This window comes from Neofelis nebulosa, chromosome 4 (genome assembly GCF_028018385.1).
Source record: "Neofelis nebulosa isolate mNeoNeb1 chromosome 4, mNeoNeb1.pri, whole genome shotgun sequence".
Classification (NCBI taxonomy): Eukaryota; Metazoa; Chordata; class Mammalia; order Carnivora; family Felidae; genus Neofelis; species Neofelis nebulosa.
The window spans coordinates 47,744,260-47,763,392 of record NC_080785.1 but is presented as its reverse complement, the minus strand read 5'-3'; the positions used below and the strand labels follow the sequence as shown (position 1 = coordinate 47,763,392).

The window sequence follows — 19,133 nt, the reverse complement described above, 5'->3', positions numbered from 1 at the left end:
GTTTTATTCACCCCACTTGAACATGATGCCACAGTCAGAACCACGTGGGACCCAAGTCTACCCAGGAGCTTGGCTGCAGGGTATCTGGGACGTGATGCCGAGTTCCCCCAGAGGCAGCACCACCCTGGGCCTGGGCCCTCCACAGCCCTCAGCCAGTGTGGTCCTGTGGTAGGGAGCAGGCCTCCCACCAGCCAAAACACATCGCCTCCGACTCTGTCACCTCATGACAACATCACAGAAGTATGGAGAAAGAGGGCAGTGTAGACCCCCCAAAGCAAGCTGGCATGCCATGGTGAGGTCTCAGCCCCCTTACGGTTTGGAGGCTTTTCCTATGACGTGAAAGCTCCAAATAAAGAATTTGTTTTTTTTTCCAAACCCTGTGCCTTTTAAAGGTATGCCATTCCCCTGGCTAACGAACAGGGCAGAGAAAGCACCTCTTTCAGGGCTTTTGGGCAATGCCAGACGAGAGCAGACTCGTATGAAAAACTATCCGATGTCCCTTCCCTTGGCCAGGGAGGCAGGGTTCCCAGGATTTGGTACCTGCAGATCCTGACAGTCTGACACCCATACTCCTCACCCTGCCTCTGCTCATTAGGTCCTTTGGTTCCTGTTTCCAAGGAGCCAGAAAGGACTGATCCGCCCACCTTCATCCACCGAGGCTCCTGCTGAGGGAATCCTGGCACCTAGGAGGCCCGCACACGTTTACACATCTGCCCCAGAGAACCATGGAGCCAGTGCTGTGGTTAGGTGGGTCAGGCTCCGATGTCTGATTCTGCCATCTTTTACTTTAGTATGGGCTTCAGCTGTTTCATTTAGAAACTGAAAACCGGGGGCGCCTGGGTGGCGCAGTCGGTTAAGCGTCCGACTTCAGCCAGGTCACGATCTCGCGGTCCGTGAGTTCGAGCCCCGCGTCAGGCTCTGGGCTGATGGCTCGGAGCCTGGAGCCTGTTTCCGATTCTGTGTCTCCCTCTCTCTCTGCCCCTCCCCCGTTCATGCTCTGTCTCTCTCTGTCCCAAAAATAAATAAAAAACGTTGAAAAAAAATTAAAAAAAAAAAAAAAAAGAAACTGAAAACCGAAATTTCCGTCTCCAGAATTGTCTCACACATTAAGACGAGGTTTCTAAAGCTTAATAAATAGCTTAACTATCTTTTTCTTGTTCATTACTAACAGAAAAAGCAGGGGTTGGGGTAGGGGGTAGGGATCTCCTGAAGCCCCACCCCACGGCCTTTTAGAATAAAATTCCAAATCCTTCCCAGCCCAGGAAGCTGGGCGTGGCCTGAGTTTGGTTCATTCTTTAGCTCTCTCGGCACATTCCCCAACACAGCCGGTGCCTTCCCGCCTCTGAGCCTTCAAACATGCTGTTCCCTGCGTTTGGCTGCTCCAACTCCTTCTCATCCCAAGTTCTAGTTGAAAAGGCTCATTCTTGGAAAAGCATATCTCAGACTGCCTTAATCCTGGTGCAGCTCTGATGGTCTGTCTCATGGCATACCATTGTTTTCACTTACGGCGCTTACCACAGTTTCAAACTATGTGTTTGTGTGTTACACCCCTTCCTCCTCCAGGATCCTGCAAACTCCATTTGGCCGGATGCTGGGTCCGGTTCATTCACTGCTGTATCCCAGTGATACAGATAGACTCCTGGCACTAGCAAGGCCTTCCGATAATATTTGTTGAATTAATGTGTTGAAGAATTGAATCTCCAGCGAGCCAGGAGGAACCAGGAGCTACAAACAGCTTTCTAACAGCCCTCAACACCAGACTGGGGAGCCAGCGAAGCACTCCACACTTTCTGTTTTCCCAGAAAAACAATCGCCACCTCATTATCTGAAAGGCTGAAGCATCCTCCATTCACTCAATGGAGAATGTGCGTATCTGGGCCCGTGTTCCACTGGCTCGGGTCTCCTGGAAGATTGCTAGATCTCCAAAAGAGGCAAAAGCTCCTGGGGTGTAAAGAAGAGGGACGGGGAGGAAGGAATTTGTGAAAAGTGCCTTGGACCAGGCACTTCACTTTCGATGGCATGCTGTTTGAACACTGTGTCCAGCGCAGCCCCACCTGGAACTTCCAGGCCTGCTCTTTCCGCACACCTGTCTGGGTGAAGGTAGGTTTTATTACACCCAGGCTAACTGTCTCAGTGCACTGAGATGACATTTCTCTCAAATAAACATCATAACCCACTCTAAAAACATCAGTCAATAGGAATATCAGGGCTCCCCCAGCCCCACCACACCCAGGGGATGTTAGATCAGCCAGTGGAAGCAATTGTTGAGGCTTAAAAGCTGCAAGTCTGGGGTTGAGGCGGGGGGGGGGGGGGGGGGGGGGGGGGGGGCGGGGAGTGCCCCTTTATAAGCAGGCAGTTCTTTGGCCGCTGGGGCCCCCGTGTCCAGAAATACAGGTCTTCAAAGAGCAGAAGCACGTCTGCGGGCCAATTACAGAAGGCAGGCATGGGGAAGTGGGGGAGGTGAGCAGAGGCAGGGGCACCCACAGAGTGCAGCTTCAGTGGTTGATAACAGGGTTCCGCTTCAAATCCTGGGTGCAGCCTTTACTATTTGTTCTCTTTGGACGAGTTCTTTCATCTCACTGAGCTTCGGTTGTCTCATCCGTAAAATGGGATAACCAGCACAGAAGGTTGTTGGGAAGATTAAATGCGCTAAAAAAAAAAAAAAAAAAAAAAAAAAAAAAAAAAAAAAAAAAAAAAAAGGCACCACCACCACCACCACCAAATCCCCAAACCCTGAAGCCTTTAGACCAGGGCTACACACAGTTAAATCTATGTAAGTGTTTGCTATTATTTAGGGTCTTTCAGATCAGATGCATCATCATTTCATTCCATCAAGCCTCAAACCAATGCTTCCACATAAGGTAGAGTTATCCATCCCCATTTTGCAGATACAAAAACTGAGACTCACGACTGTTAAGTACGTTAGCCAAAGCTACATAGCTCAAGGGGTGGCAAGACCAGCACTCTGACCCCAGTAATCTGCGTACTCATTATCACAATAATTGGCATTTCCTGAAAGCCAGGTGGCTTATATCAATCACCTCATCAAATACGCAAAACCACTCGGTAAAGAAAGAATTCTTATAACTACTTGACAAAGGAGGACACAGGGTGAAGAGGTTAAGTATCTTGGCGAGCTCACACAGTTAAAGAACAAAGTAGGAGCTTGAGTTCAATTCTGACCCCCAAACCAGTTTCTTTCATTTACATCCTGCCTGTCTGTATTTGTTACAGATCTCATTGTGTCCACTTGAAACCATGGATGTCCCTGAATTTGTATTAAATGTAAAACACCTCCTTGTTAAACGGGGTCAATGAGTGGCTCCATCCCAATGAAGGAGCCCGCTGTCATGAACTGTAAGAAATAAGGATATCCCCAAAGAACAGCCTAGCTTTCCACCAACTTCCTTCTAGAAGGTTTGGTTTGCGGTCATAGATAGCAATTGGGGAATGTGTTAAAACGGAGTATGGGAAGTTCTTAGCCATCTGGCTTTAATCTTTCGGGGCTTTAATCTTTCGGGAATTAGAACACCACAGATATTTTCTCAAGTTAGTCATCGCCTGCCACGGAAGGGTTTTCCCTAGCAACGCATGACTGTCCTACCCAGTTGCGTGTGCCTCCGAAAGACTCTATGTCCTCCCAACTCTTTTCTTCCTTTAGGTGAAGACACGTAAAGAGGCCAACTACCAACATCCTGAAACAGAACAGTGGCGACTTTTCATGTTTTATTAAAATACCGACCTACTAAAACCTGGTGCTAATCTGGTGCTCACTTTGCAATTATCTGGGCCCTTATGATGACCTGTTTATTAATACTTGAAACTATAGTTTTGTGAAACAAATTCCAAAGTGGCAGTTTACTAGGCTACCTTCCGTTTTTAACAAAGTGCAGTACAAAACTGCCTTGCTGGCTTTAGAGCAGCCCCTTGTTAGGGCACTGTGCCCCAGCAGAGGGCCAGGACGCCCTCAGAGTGACCGCGCCCAGGCCTGCCTGACACAATGGCTCCAGAGACTGGGGCAGGGGCAGGGGGATGACGAAGGTAGGGGTGGTGGTGAGCTTGGCTTGGCCAACTCTGCAAAGTGATCTCTGCCCACAGTTTGGTCTGCGGCAGTTCTAGATAAAACGCAGGGATAAAAATTCAAGCCAGGAAGTCTGGCTTCGACACACTTAATGGCACTGGGTAAAAAACCATAAATTAACTGAAATGGCAGGGACTACTCCTTTCTTACTACAACAGGCAAGTGTGGAAAAAAACACTTGCCCTCAATGAGCATTATCTGATGCACCAAAGACTTTTCCTCAAAACAAAGTTGAGACTTTGTGGATGGATGGAAAGAGGCCCTGCGGGTGGGACACAATTGACGTTGCCCAGGCGGTAAAAGAAAACAGGGCTTCTAGAAACATGCAAAATATCTACAGCTTCTGCATGACAAAAATTCAGCACAAGTACAAATTTTAGCTTTTCTAATTTCATCTTGCCTAAAGTCATCCCAAAAAAGAGAGCCGTAAAATCAACTGGAAACGTAAACCTCAAATCCCAGGCTTATGTCTTAAGGGTTGGAAGAAATAGTGAACTCTCCGGCTAAAAAGAGACATGAATTCGATAGTCGCACGTAAGCAAAAGTCAGCGATTGCACATATACGGTAAAAACACTTGATCCTAGTTTTCACATGACATCACTGTGCCGAACGCAATTGTCCAGTCTATACAGTGCTATCGTCACTACAAGCAATCGTCAGGGGCACACACAGAGGGCCCCAGGGTGAGAGGTTCATCTGGGATGCAGCATCGACAGCTGTAGGATCTGGGTCCCCCTTCCCCAAATTCCTGTTCTTGGTCACTGAAGGACGATGCGTTGTCCCTAAGCCAAGAGGCAGAGGCAGAACAGAAGCAGCCTGGGTGTAGTCTGGGCATGCTGCCAGGAGGAGAGCCACGTGTGTGTGCCCACATCAATTCTGAGACCCTACAGACAGCACAGCTTTCTTAGGAGCCCATTTTTCATAGAGGTGGCAGCGGGGTGGAGAAGTCTTAGGATTAAGGGCTGCTTTTTTTTTTTGTTTTTTTGTCAAGAAATTCATTCCCGTCACATGCATTAAAGCTGTATTCCAGACCCATCAATAAACCCTGGGGGAAGGGGGTGGAGGGAACCAGTGGCTTGAAATTCCAGACCTCAAAGCACCCAGAGGCCTAAGAGGAAAGAAGCCTTTCCCTTAGCAGGGCCAGACAAGAGCAGGGGAATGGAGCATGGAGGGAGACAGTTTCTACACAAACACCCCACCCCCCACTTCACAGCTGTGTCAAGTAAACAGCAGCGACAGACAGCAGACACAAAGCACTGCCACTGTGCCTCATGACCACCACTCACAGAGCACCTGCCATACGTCACCTGCCCTGCCAGGCATTTGCTACGCACTAACTCGCTTAACTATAAGGGTCCTCATACCGCGGTTACTTTTACCCCCAGTTTTCAGGTAACTTCCCTATGGTCACATATCATAGAAGCAACAGAATCTGAATTTGGGCCCAGGTTTGTTGGGAGTCCAAAACTCTGAACTCACTTCTCCATTCCACAAAAATTAAATGTACTCTTCTTAAAACCTTTGAAAGGCCCTTCTTCTACCTGTAGGCTGTTGTTTGTTTTCAACCCACCTCTTAAAGCCGCCCCGCACGTGGGGTAGAACTGTGCGTCTTGCCCAATGGCCCTGCTTCTGGGATTACAGCTACTTGCCCACCAACATCGCCCCCACGGTGAGGAAGGGTCCATCCTGTGAAATCCACTCCTCTCAGAAATCCACAGGAGAGGCACCCCGCCCTGGACATGATAGCACCCAGACGGGGGCTTTTGGAAGGACGGACAAACCCAACCCTGTGGCAACACCCGGCCTCATCTTTAAATCACCCAGAAGTCGCGGAGGCCGCGGGTTTCCTGGTTTCCCCCAACTTCATTTCCAAGGCAACAAGGGAGCAATTTCCCAGACGCAGAGTCAAGCGGGGATCGTAACCAGGCATGCCTTCTGTTTTTCACAATGTGCCAAAAGACTGACGAACATAAGAGGGTCTCTTCAACACGCTATTTGCCCTGCCAAGCATAGTCTCATTCCCCTTTTGGTGGCTCACAAAGCCTGAGGACCACACAGGACACTGGGTGCCGAGGGATCCGTCTGCAGCTGGACTCCATCAAGGCCCCTGTGTGCCTTCCCACCTTCCTCAGCAGCCACGCTTTCTTCCGTCATTGGCTCCCAACCCTGGCTGCACATTGGAATCACCTGGGGAGTTTAAACGCTGTTGAGGACTGGGTCCCAGCCCCAGGGATTCTGATGTAATGGGTCTGGGATGGGGCCAGGGCAGCTGCATTTTAAAAGTGCCCAGGCGATTCTAAGGTGCAGGCAGGATTGAGACACCCTAAGGAGGGAATCAGTGATTCTGCAGATGCTCAAGTTCGTCCCTCTGAACTTTCTCTGCATTCCTCAAACTGTCTGCACTTTTCCGACTCATTTCACCTGTAGCTCCTCTGTTACAGAACCAGGCTGGAACGCTGGTGGAGAAACCAAGCAGCACTCGGAGATCTTGGTGGATTGGAGATTTAGCACCGGCGGGCCCAGAAGAGACCGTTTCTCCAAAGATCTGAGCCCCGAATGCAGGTGGGAAGGGCAATTTATAGCTGTCAGCTTCCGTATTCGTGGCGGGTTTTCGAGCGCGTGCGCGGCAAACAGGGCAAGAAGAACCCGGAAGAAGGGTCTCTAAGCCAGAGACCAGAGCTTGTTTTAGCCCCATCGGCCATCTTTGGCATACTTTATTCACTTCTCCAACATTCCCCCTGCTTTGATGCCTTTTAAAAAAACTTTTAGTCATCACCTTTCAGTTTTACAGGTTGGTACTCTCGGAAGGCTAAGATACGTGTAGTAGTTTGGCAAGCAACAGTGTTTTCAATAAAACATACCACGGCATTCAGTATACAGGGCCCGATGGATACAAGTAAAATTATGGAGAGGAGGGGCCCCTCCAGGGCAGGAAGCCAGGATGCCCAATCTGTGAGATGCCATCCTTCTTATTGACTGATACTTTCCTGTTGTCTATGTTGATTTTCTTTTTTTTTTTTTTTGAGTTCCTTAACCTTAGTTGTAACTGTTCCTGATTGGTTTACGAAATAGCAACATTCCTCCCCCAGAAAGATGCAGATCCCTCTTTTTTTCTGAAGTGACGAGGTGGAGGGACTTGCCGATTTTGGAGGGTCACTGCCGCCAGAGAGTTTATTTGGCTTTGTAAGGTTACCAGAGAATCTCCCACCCGTTCCATGTCTTCATTTATCTCTTGAGATAGTCTATGGTATAGTCCTACGGATGAACCTATGCCCCCAATTCTGGTTCCTATTCCTGTCGCAATTCCTGCTCCTATCAGAACGGGTAGCAGGATTGCCTGTTTAGCCAGGGACTTGGGGCTAAAGGCTGTTAGGAACTGATCTTCAGTGTATACGGATACCTCTGGGGTTAGGAAGACGGAATAACATATCTGAGTCCAGTTGGCCTCTAAGCATTGGTAGACCGAATTAGAACACAGATAGAACACCCCAGGGGTTGAACATAGGGTTCAAATATAACCTTCTTCTTTAAAGTTATATTTTTTGCACATAGAGAGGTACCATTCATACCTTCAGGGACTGTACAGGTTAGATTGCCGGCATTTGTGAGATGGACCCCAGTGGCCAGGGGTCCAATTAAGACAGAGGTGTTGGTTTTGAGATTTTCAGGAGCTTCCCAGGTCAAAGGGATGGGAGTGGCTAAGTGAGCCCTCCGGCTGAGGGGCATGCACATCCAACAGGTTTGGGTGTGATTATGTATTTTATGGAGGACTTGTAGTGTTGGCCCAATGCTGGAGTGGGGAATTGGTAAGCATCGGATTGAGGGCTGAAAGGTTCAAACCCTGGTAGGCTGCCCAGGGAGCGGCTGCCTTTATAGCTTGTATTACCCTATCCTGGCTATCCTTTATAACTTTTTGAAGGGCCCTGTCTTGCACCCCTTCCCTGTCCGAGATCCCCCATTGAGGAAGGTAAGTGTAGCAAGCTCGCTTCCCTCTCTGGAGGCCCTTGTTGTGACATAGGTTCCTGATATTTTGGGTTATCTCTACGGTCCAATACTTAGCCCTTGGGGCACTGGGTGACCGACAGAGAGTGGGTGTTTCTCCCTGGTAGCAATCTTTGTGGAGGGAGGTGAAGGTGCTAAATGCCCTTGACCCCCTTATTGTCATATAACAATCCTGGGGGCAAAGTGGGTAAGCGGCAGTTGTGAGGGTGAGAGACGATATCATAATATACAGGCAATACTTAATAATCTTCCCATCCAGAGGAGGTATGTGAGACCCAGCATGCATCTTTTGTCCCATGTCTAGCTTGTTGATGCAGTCTCTATCAGCCCAACAGTAAGAAGTAAGATCAGGGCTATGACACCAGTAAGGGGCAAGGGCTGGCAGAGTTTCATCTGAACCCCTGGGCTTGGTCCATGGGTTGATTTCTCAAGTTTCTGCCATGTACAGGCCAGCCAGCTTCCGGGCTGTGGCTGGAGCAGGGCTGGAGGTCTCAGGGGCCAGTTTCCCTTTTGAGGGTCAGTTTAAGCAGGTTGACTGGATCTGGATCACTTCACAGGTTGGGGGTTCTTCTGAGTTGGCCTTCTTAACTCTGGAGTGATAGACCCAAGGGGTGATACCTGAAAGTTTAAGGGCTGTAGGAGTTGTTAGAATAACAGTATGAGGCCCAGTCCACTGTGGTTTAAGACGTTCCCTCTTTCAATCTTTGACCCATACAGAGTCTTCTGGCAGAAAGGGGTGAACAGGGGTCCCTAAGAAAATTGGGGCCTTCTCTATGGTGTATCTCTATAACTTGTTTAGGACTGCCCCCAAGGTCTGGAGCTGTTCTCTTATTCCCTTGTCTTCAATCTGGTGTAGGTCTCCTGGGAGTTTTTTAAACATGGGGTGGGGGTCGCCCATATAATAACTCGAAAGGGGAGAATCCTAGTGCCCCAGGCGTGCATCGGGCACACAAGAGGGCCAGTGGTAGAAAATCTGGCCATGGGAGATTAGTCTTTTGGTGGAACTTAGCCAGGGTTTCCTTAGAGGGTGCGATTCATCTTTCCCTGAGCTCTGGGGTAAGCAGGTGTGCAGTTTCCAGGTAATGTTGAGGGACTTTGTCAGGGTTTGTATAATGTCTGCCACAAATGCAGGTCCCTTATCACTGTGTACGGTTAAGGGTAGGCGAAACCGAGGCACAATCTCCCGTAGAAGAGCTTTGGCCACCTCGCGACTCCGTTCCGTTCCGGTCGGGAATGCTTCGACCCATCCCGAATATGTGCAGATTATTACCAGAAGGCACCTGAATCCTTTATTTGGTTGTATGTCAGTAAAGTCCACCTCTGAGTCTTCGAAAGGGGCGGCCCCCATCCTTTGTGGGCCAGGCGGGGGCCGAGGGGCAGACCGAGCATTGTTTTTGGCACACGTTACACATTGTTCACGGACAGCTTGGCATAATGCCGGCAGCTGGCTGATACAGTAGGTCTTTTTGAGGAGGGCCTCTAGAGCAGTTTTTCCTTGGTGCCTGAGTTGGTGATATTCCTTCACTAGGTGTCTTCCCATAGATGACGGGACAAAGATGTGCCCATTTGGCATGACCCACCATCCCTCTTTGTTTAGTGTGCCTCCTTCTGTCGAGGCCCAACTTTTCTTCTCGTTTGTATACAGGGGTGGGGAGACTTCCCTCTGGGGCATGAGAGTCATAGTGTAGGTATGAGCTTCGCCTGGGTCACCACAGGCGGCACGCTCGCTGTTTTGTCAGCCAGGTGATTTCCTTGAGTTCTGGGGTTGTCTCCTTTCTGATGTCCCTTACAGTGTAGGATAGCTACCTTGTCTGGCAGCCATAGAGCCTCAAGAAGCTTTAGTATTTAGTATTTTTGATAGTTTTCCCTGCAGCAGTAAAGAGGCCTTTTTCTTTATAGATGGCCCCATGTACATGCACAGTAGCGAAGGCATACCGGGAATCAGTGTAGATGGTAACTCATTTACCTTTGCTAAGGATGAGGGCTCAGGTTAAGGCTTACAGTTCAGCTAGTTGTGCCGACCATCCTTCCGGCAAGGCCTTGGCTTCCAGAACTTCGGTGGTTGTGGTTACTGCATATCCTGCTCTACGGCTGCCCTCTTGTAAATAGCTGCTCCCATCACTGAACAGGGTGATCTCCGGGCTTGTTATAGCCTGGTCTTGGAGGTCCAGGCGGCTGGTGTAGACTTCATCCACTACTTGGGAACAGTCATGGTCGGGTTCTCCCTCCTCCGTGGGAAGGAAGGTGGCTGGGTTTGGTGTTCTTACTGTTTCAAGAGTGACCCTTGGGTTTTCATAGAGAAGGCCTTGATATTGTGCCAGCCGAGAATTGGAGAGAAAACTAGATCACCGGGTGCTCATCAGGGACATGACCGCGTGTGGGACGTTAACATTAAGTGTTTGTCCCCGTGTGAGTTTGTCCGCCTCCTTGATGAGCAAGACTGTGGCTGCCAGCACTCTGAGGCACGGTGACATCCTGCAGCCACAGGATCAAGTTTTTTTGATCCAGGTAGGCTACTGGCCTCTCTCCAAGTTTGGAGAGAAGATCCCAGCCCAGGAGAGGAATCAGGCAGCCAGGTAAGTAGAAGAACTCATGTTGGACCTTGTGACCCCCAAGTTCACATTGTCGAGCTTGACAGAAAGGGCTATTGTATTGCCTGTGTCCTAGTAGCCCCAAGCATGGTTGCTGTTTTTTGGCTGAAAGGGGCCACCGGGGAAGTGACAACTAAGTGTTCAGCCCCAGTGTCAACCATGAAAGTTATTGTTCGGCCCCCTACTTTTTTTTTTAATTTAATTTTTTAAATTTACATCCAAATTAGTTAGCATATGTTGCAACAGTGATTTCAGGAGTAGATTCCTTAAGCCCCTTACCCATTTAGCCCATCCCCCCTCCCACAACCCCTCTAGTAACCCTCTGTTCGTTCTCCACATTTAAGAGTCCCTTATGTTTTGTTCCCCTCCCTGTTTTTATATTATTTTTGTTTCCCTTCCCTTATGTTCATCTGTTTTCTCTCTTAAAGTCCTCATATGAGTGAAGTTACATGATATTTGTCTTTCTCTGACTAATTTCACTTAGCATAATACCCTCCAGTTCCATCCATGTAGTTGCAAATGGCAAGATTTCATTCTTTTTGACTGCCGAGAAATACTCCATTGTATATACCTATACCACATCTTATTTATCCATTCATCCATCGATGGGCATTTGGGCTCTTTCCACACTTTGGCTATTGTCGATAGTGCTGCTATAAACATGGGGGTGCATGTGTCCCTTTGAAACAGCACACTTGTATCCCTTGGATAAATACGTAGTAGTGCAATTGCTGGGTGGTAGGGTAGTTCTATTTTTAATTTTTTGAGGAACCTCCATACTGTTTTCCAGAGTCGCTGCACCAGCTTGCATTCCCACCAACAATGCAAAAGAGATCCTCTTTCTCCGCATCCTCACCAACATCTGTTGTCGCCTGAGTTGTTCATGTTAGCCATTCTGACAGGTATAAGGTAGTATCTCATTGTGGTTTTGATTTGTATTTCCCTGAGGATGAGTGATGTTGAGCATCTTTTCATGTGTCGGTTGGCCATCTGGATGTCTTCTTCGGAGGAGTGTGTATTCATGTCTTTTGCCCATTTCTTCACTGGATTATTTATTTTTTGGGTGTTGAGTTTGATAAGTTCTTTATAGATTTTGGATACTAATCCTTTACCTGATATGTCATTTGCAAATATCTTCTCCCATTCTGTTGGTTGCTCTTTAGTTTTGCTGATTGTTTCCTTTACTGTGCAGAAACTTTTTATTTTGATGAGGTCCCAATAGTTCATTTTTGCTTTTGTTTCCCTTGCCTCCAGAGACGTGTTGAGTAAGAAATTGCTGCGGCCAAGATCAAAGAGGTTTTTGCCTGCTTTCTCCTCGAGGATTTTGATGGCTTCCTGTCTTACATTGAGGTCTTTCATCCATTTTGAGTTTATTTTTGTGTATGGTGTAAGAAAGTGGTCCAGGTTCATTCTTCTGCATGTCGCTGTCCAGTTTTCCCAGCACCACTTGCTGAAGAGACCGTCTTTATTCCACTGGATATTCTTTCCTGCATTGTCAGAGATTAGTTGGCCATATGTTTGTGGGTCCATTTCTGGGTTCTCTATTCTGTTCCACTGGTCTGAGTGTCTGTTTTTGTGCCAGTACCATACTGTCTTGAGGATTATAGCTTTGTGGTACAGCTTGAAGTCTGGGATTGTGATGCCTCCTGCTTTGGTTTTCAAGATTGCTTTGGCTATTCGGGGTCGTTTCTGGTTCCATACAAATTTTAGGATTGTTTGTTCTAGCTCTGTGAAGAATGTTGGTGTTAGTCTGATAGAGATTGCACTGAATATGTAGATTGCTTTGGGTAGGATCGACATTTTAACAATATTGTTCTTCCTATCTAGGAGCATGGAATCTTTTTTCCATTTTTTTGTGTCTTCTTCAATTTCTTTCATAAGCTTTCTATAGTTTTCGGTGTATACATTTTTCACCTCTTTGGTTAGATTTATTCCTAGGTATTTTATGGTTTTTGGTGCAACTGTAAATGGGACTGATTCCTTGATTTCTCTTTCTGTTGCTTCATTGTTGGTGTATAGGAATGCAACCGATTTCTGTGCGTTGATTTTATATACTGTAACTTTGCTGAATTCATAAATCGGTTCTAGCAGTTTTTCGCAGAATCTTTTGGGTTTTCCATATAGAGTCTCCTCCTGGGTGGTCTGGATGACTTTTATTTCTTTGTGTTGTCTGACTGCAGAGGCTAAGACTTCCAATACTATGTTGAATAACAGTGGTGAGAGTGTACATCCCTGTCTTGTTCCTGACCTTAGGGGGAAAGATCTGATTTTCCCCATTGAGGATGATATTAGCATTGGGTTGTTCATATATGGCTTTTATGATCTCAAGGTATGATCCTTCTATCCCTACTTTCTTGAGGGTTTTTATCAAGAAAGGATGCTGTATTTTGTCAAATGCTTTCTCTGCATCTACTGAGAGGATCATACAGTTCTTGTCCTTTCTTTTATTGACGTGATGAATCATGTTAATTGTTTTGAGGATATTGAACCAGCCCTGAGTCCCAGGTATAAATACCACTTGGTCATGGTGAATAATTGTTTTAATGTATTGTTGGATCTGGTTGGCTAATATCTTGTTGAGGATTTTTGCATCCATGTTCATCAGGGAAATCGGTCTATAGTTCTCCTTTTTTAGTGGGGTCTCTGGTTTTGGAATCAAGGTAATGCTGGCCTCATAGAAAGAGTTTGGAAGTTTTCCTTCCATTTCTATTTTTTGGAACAGCTTCAAGAAAATAGGTGTTAACTAAATGTTTGGTAGAATTCCCCTGGAAAGCCATCTAGCCCTGGACTCTTGTTTTTTTGGGAGATTTTTGATTACTAATTCTATTTGTTTACTGGTTATGGGTCTGTTTCTATTTCTTCCTATTTCAGTTTTGCTAGTGTATATGTTTCTAGGAATTTGTCCATTTCTTCCAGATTGCCCATTTTATTGGCATGTAATTGCTCATAATATTCTCTTATTGTTTTTATTTCTGCTGTGTTGGTTGTGATCTCTCCTCTTTCATTCTTGACTTTACTTATTTGGGTCCTTTCCTTTTTCTTTATGATCAAACTGGCTCGTGGTTTATCAATTTTGTTAATTCTTTCAAAGAACCAGCTTCTGGTTTCATTGATCTGTTTTGTTTTGGTTTTGGTTTTGGTTTTGATAGCATTAATTTCTGCTCTAATCTTTATTATTTCCTGTCTTCTGCTGGTTTGGGGTTTTATTTGCTGTTCTTTTTCCAGCTCTTTAAGGTGTAAGGTTAGGTTGTGTATCTAAGATCTTTCTTCCTTCTTTAGAAGACCTGGATTGCTATATATTTTCCTTTTATGACCGCCTTTGCTGCATCCCAGAGGTTTGGGGTTGTGGTGTTATCATTTTCATTGGCTTCCATGTACTTTTTAATTTCCTCTTTAACTTCTTAGTTGTCAGCCCCCTACTTTCATTTTGACTGTGGGCTCATGCAGCCCAGAGAAAAAAAGCCCGGTCCCCCTCAGTCCGATTCTATCCTGGCCAGACTAACGAGGTTCTCTCCTCGAGGTTCTTCCCGATATTGGCTGGGTTTTGGGGGCCCCTTCCAATTGGGACATTCATTCTTCCACTGTCCCTTCTCTTTGCAGTCTACACATTGGTCCTCTGCTAAGGGGGCTCTGGGCGTCCCCTCTTTTGGTGGTTGGGGTCTTCCCATCTTTGCAGTGTCTGTTTCTTTTAGTGTTGCTGCGAGAAGAGTGGCCTTCTCTTTTAGTCTTCTGCTTCTCTTTCGGCTGTGACTTCTCTGTTTACGAAAATTTTATTGGCGACCTCTATCAGCTGAGTGATATTCATCCCAGCAAAGCCCTCTAACTTCTGGAGTTTTCTTCTGATATCTGGGGCAGCCTGTGCCACAAAGGAGGTATTTACCATTTGTTGACTTTCTGGTGCCCCAGGGTCAAACGGGATGTATGCATGGTATGCCGACATAGTTTTTTGCAGTAGTCTCTGGGAGACTCCCCAGGCTGCTGTGTGACTGACGATATTTTAGTCACGTCCATGGGCTTTTTCATTCCAGGTCGGATTCCCCAAAGGAGGGTTTCCCGATATCACCAGATATGGCCTTGTCCTTCTTCTGTCATGAAATCTCAGGTTGGGCGTTCTTCAGGCACAGCAGCTTGAGCCCAGACAGCAGGGCCATTGATCCCTGGAGGTGTGTGATTTCTTAGATACTGTCGTGTTTCTATTCTTCTTCTTTTTTCTGTATTAAACAGAGTATGGAGTAACTGTTGACAATCTTCCCAAGTCGGTCGGTGGGTCTGGAAGAGGGACTCCATCAAGTCGACTGCTGCTTGTGGCTTCTCAGAGTATGATGGAGTGTTGTGTTTCCCATTGAAGAGGTTGGTTGTAGAGGAAGGTTGATAATACATCATGGAACGGCTGGCTGGACTGTTCCATCCTCATTCTGTCTTTCAGGCTCTCTCGTCTCCCTTACAGGCATTTGGAGAGTGTCAGGTCTGGGTCTGGGGCACAGTCTGGCTGCTGGCCCTGGCTGGGGAGGGTTCTCCAGGTCTGGGAGTAGAGGAGAGATGAGCGGCACGTCTGTCCGTCCGGTGGAGGAGAGACAGACAGAGGAGGAGTTTCAAGCTTAGGGTCAGCGGGGAGGGAGCCCGGTGAGTCATAAGGTGGTGGAAAGACGGGATCTTCCTCCAGGTCTCCTGAAAACACTAGGGGAACAGTAGGTTGCTTCTTTGGTTTCCTGGGTGAGTCTCTTGATAAGGCAGCTAAAACCTTTGCCTGACTCTGCTTGCTATGGATGAATCGCACCCAAGGCGGAGGATTGGGCAATTTCAAGCCAGAAGTCAATGTATGGAAATTGATCAGGGTGACCTGGGTTCCCAGTGACCATCAGCCAAACCCGCTGCACCACTGGAGCATCTAATGTCCCTTCCGGGGGCCATCCTACATTGAACATGGGCCACTCTAGTTCAGAAAAGGTCCTTAACTTCCTGGGTGTCATTTTCACCCCATAATTGCCTGAAAATCCCTTTTAAAAATGTTTTCAGCATGACCTCTAAAATCATAGGCTTATTCTGTTTGGATCCCATTATTAATTCCTTTCTTGTGTTCAGTGTGGAGGAGACAGACAAAGGGCGGGTATCCCGTCAAATGAGAGGACCAATCAGATACTCCACTGGTCACGTTCAGGAGGGAAACTTTAGGTGAGGCTTGGCTGAAGTGGACTCAGCTTTGTGACTTGCGATTGGAGTCTAATCCAATGCCACCCTGGACCGTATGCCTTTCACCGCCACACAGGTGAGCCCACTCAGACTCCATAGACTTTTGGGGACCTTAAGGGTGCCCGTCAGTGGAGCTACAAACTCGAACTCAACTGGCAAGTCTGGCCGGCCACACATTCACACACACATACACACCAGAGGCTATTACATTCCCTCCCACAAATTTTTCTACCTGTGAGACCACTAAGGTCTCTGGGGAGTGATCAGGTCCCCCTTCCATCCTTTTGGGTGGGCCTGACTACTTTGGGGCCCTGGCCTTACCGCTTCCAACATCCTGTCCAGGTCCTCACCTACCAGGTCTCTTTGAGTCCCACGAGAATGAGGGAGCAGGCCGGCGGGAGGCGACCAAACAGGAGACTGCTGAAATCCAGGCAGGACGCCCATTCTCCTTTGCGATCCCTCGTTCCATCACCGCCTAGCCGTTTTCCCAAACCAGTGGCAACAACGGGCCAGAGCAGTTGGGTTTCCCAGTCAGGGAACCAAATATGTTACAGAACCAGGTTGCAACACTTGGCAGAAAAACCAAGCGGCACTTGGAGATCTTGGTGGATCAGAGATTTATTTAACACCAGCGGGCTCAGAGGAGATCCTTTCTCCAAACAGCTGAGCCCCCAGTGCAAGTGGGAAGGGTAATTTATAGTTGTCAGCTTCTGTATTCCTGGCAGGTTTTCGCGCCTGCGGCAAGAAGAACCCAGAAGAGGGGTCTCTAAGCTAGAGACCAGAGCTCGGTTTAGTCCCGGTGGGCCATCTTTGGAGCGGTACTTCATTTATTTCTCCAACACTTCCAGGGGAGCTTTGCATACTGCCCACAAACAGTACCCCTTCTCTCTGAGCCTCCTCGCTCAAGGCGCGCAAGATCCCCAGGAAACTTCCCTGAGCGAAGCACCCCCAGCCGCGGGAACTTACTTGGGTTCCACGTGTAGAGACTTCACAACAGCGGGGAACCGGGGCGAGAGCCAGGTGCGCAGGGGAGCGCCGAGGCCGGGGAGCCACCAGCCAGGAGAGCGCGGAAACCCGGGAGCGGCGAGCAGGAGGAGCGCGGAGACCGGGAAGCCGCGAGCCGGGGGAGCGCGGAGACCCGGGAGCGGCGAGCCCGGGGACCGGAGGCGCGGAGACCCGGGAGCGCCGGGGAGCTCACAGCACCAGCAGCTGCGGGAAGCGCTGGGCGGGTGCAGCCTTGCGCCCCAGCCCGGAACGGGAACTGGACGGGAGGGCACTTGCGGCCGCGCCCGCCTGCCTCGCCTGGCAGAGCAGAGGGGCGGAGGCGGTGCCGGCCGGACGGGGCGGGGTCGGCGCTGGGGCCGCCGGCTTGCGGGAAGTCTGGAGACGTGGCGCACAGAAAAGTGGCCGCGGGCAGCCCCATGGCGCGCTCCGCGCCGGCCGAGAGCTGCCAGCCGCGGGCAGGGCCGAGTGGGCAGGCGGGAGAGTTGGCCCGGGGGTGACACTCTTGGGAATTCCTTGCGCCACGGTGGCCGCGAGTCCAGACCCTCCCCTTAATAGTATCAACCCAGATCCTGCAACCAGAGGCAAATCCTGGGCAAGACGGTGAAACTCTCGTTAAAATGAGACACGTGCGCCTGGATGAAAACTAGCTTGGAAGAATCAAACTTTTTACGACACAGCATATACGTAGATTTATACTTTAAAAATTTTTTGTTTATTTATTTACGTATTTAATGTTTTCTTTATTTTTGAGCGAGACAGAGCATGAACTGAGTAGGGGCAGAGAGAGGGGAACAGAGGATCCGAAGCAGGCAACGTGCTGACAGCAATGAGCCCCATGCGGGCTGGAACTCCGGAGTGAGATCATGACCTCAGCGAGGCCTGGCCCTCAAACGAGCCACCCAAGCGCCTCTAGATTTATACTTTTTAAAATCTGAGTCTTTCTTTCCGTTCTTAAATCTTTTCTTGACGGTGTACATTTTATACTGTATACATTAATCAGTGATGACTCATAAAGGAGTTTTTAAACACACTAATAAGTTTCCAATAAAATATTTTTAAACGTTTTAAATGGAGAACGTCTACATAAAGCATACCTATAAAAAGTGGTCATTCACATTAATATACATTTGGCCACGTGACCACAAATAGGCATGAATATTTAAGTTCCTATCAAAAGGCTGCCTTCTGAGAGAAGTATGTTCATAACTCAAAAGTAAAACTTCGCAGGGTCGCCTGGGTGACTCAGTCGGTGGGGCCTCCGACATGGGCTGAGATGGTGATTTCCCAGTGAGCTGGGCCCCCAGACTGGCTCTGTGCTGAGAGCTCAGAGCCTGGAGCCCTGCTTCAGATTCTGTGTCTCCCTCTCTCTCTGCCCCTCCCCCACTCAGGCTCTATCTCTCAAAAATGAATAAATGTTAAAAAAAAAAAAAAAGTAAAACTTTGCAAAAATAAAATTGATGGGATACAAAGTACAACTTGTAAGGACCAACATGAAGACAACATACTAATCCTTTCAGTTTACCCTTGTTGTAACCTCTGGTAGAAAATTTTTAAAAATTCTCTGTTCTTCTCCGATTCTGATATGTATCTTCCATGACTTTTAAACTCTCGTATTTCCCATATACTGCTTCTGTGGCTGCATTCTGAGTAATCACTTGTTCTTTCTTTTCTTTCCTTCCTCCCTTCCTCCCTCTCTCTCCCTCCCTCCCTCTCTCTCTTTCTCTCTCTCTTCTTTCTCTCTCTCCTTCTCTCTCTCTGTCTCTCCCTCTCTTTCTCTCTTTCTTTGTTTTCTTTCTCTCTCTCCCTCTTTTCTTCCTTCCTTCCTTCCTTCCTTCCTTCCTTCCTTCCTTCCTTCCTTCCTTAGTGGTGGGTTGGGCAGAGGAAGAGAAAGAATCCCAAACAGGCTCCATGCCCAGCACAGAGCCCAATGTGGCTCTCCAGCCCACAACTGTGAGGTCATGACCTGGGTGGAAATCAGAAGTTGGGTGCTTAACTGACTGGGCCACCCAGGTGCCCCAAATGCCATCACTTTAAAAAATACATAGTTATTTTTTGTTTTGTTTTTCATTAAAATCTTTATTTTGAGATAATTACAAATTCACGTGCAGCTGGAAGAAATATGCAGAGAGATCCATTTACCCTTAACCCAATTTCTCCCAATGGTAGTATATTCCAGAATTACAGTGCAAGATCACAACCAGGGCATTGGCACTGATACGGTCAAGATACATAACATTTCCATCATTACAAAGATGCCTCATGT

General features: G+C 47.9%; 1 protein-coding gene across 6 annotated transcripts in view; it reads right to left on the bottom strand.

Annotated features, from left to right (window-relative positions):
* NOD1 (nucleotide binding oligomerization domain containing 1) overlaps positions 1 to 16,942 on the bottom strand; it is a 78,443-nt gene extending 61,501 nt beyond the window's left edge. For all 6 annotated transcript variants that reach the window (XM_058724700.1, XM_058724699.1, XM_058724704.1 and 3 more), the window contains exon 1: positions 16,832 to 16,942. The gene's annotated coding sequence lies outside the window, so the exon portion shown is untranslated. The remainder of the gene's footprint in view (positions 1 to 16,831) is intronic.
* Between the last annotated feature and the right edge of the window lie 2,191 nt (positions 16,943 to 19,133).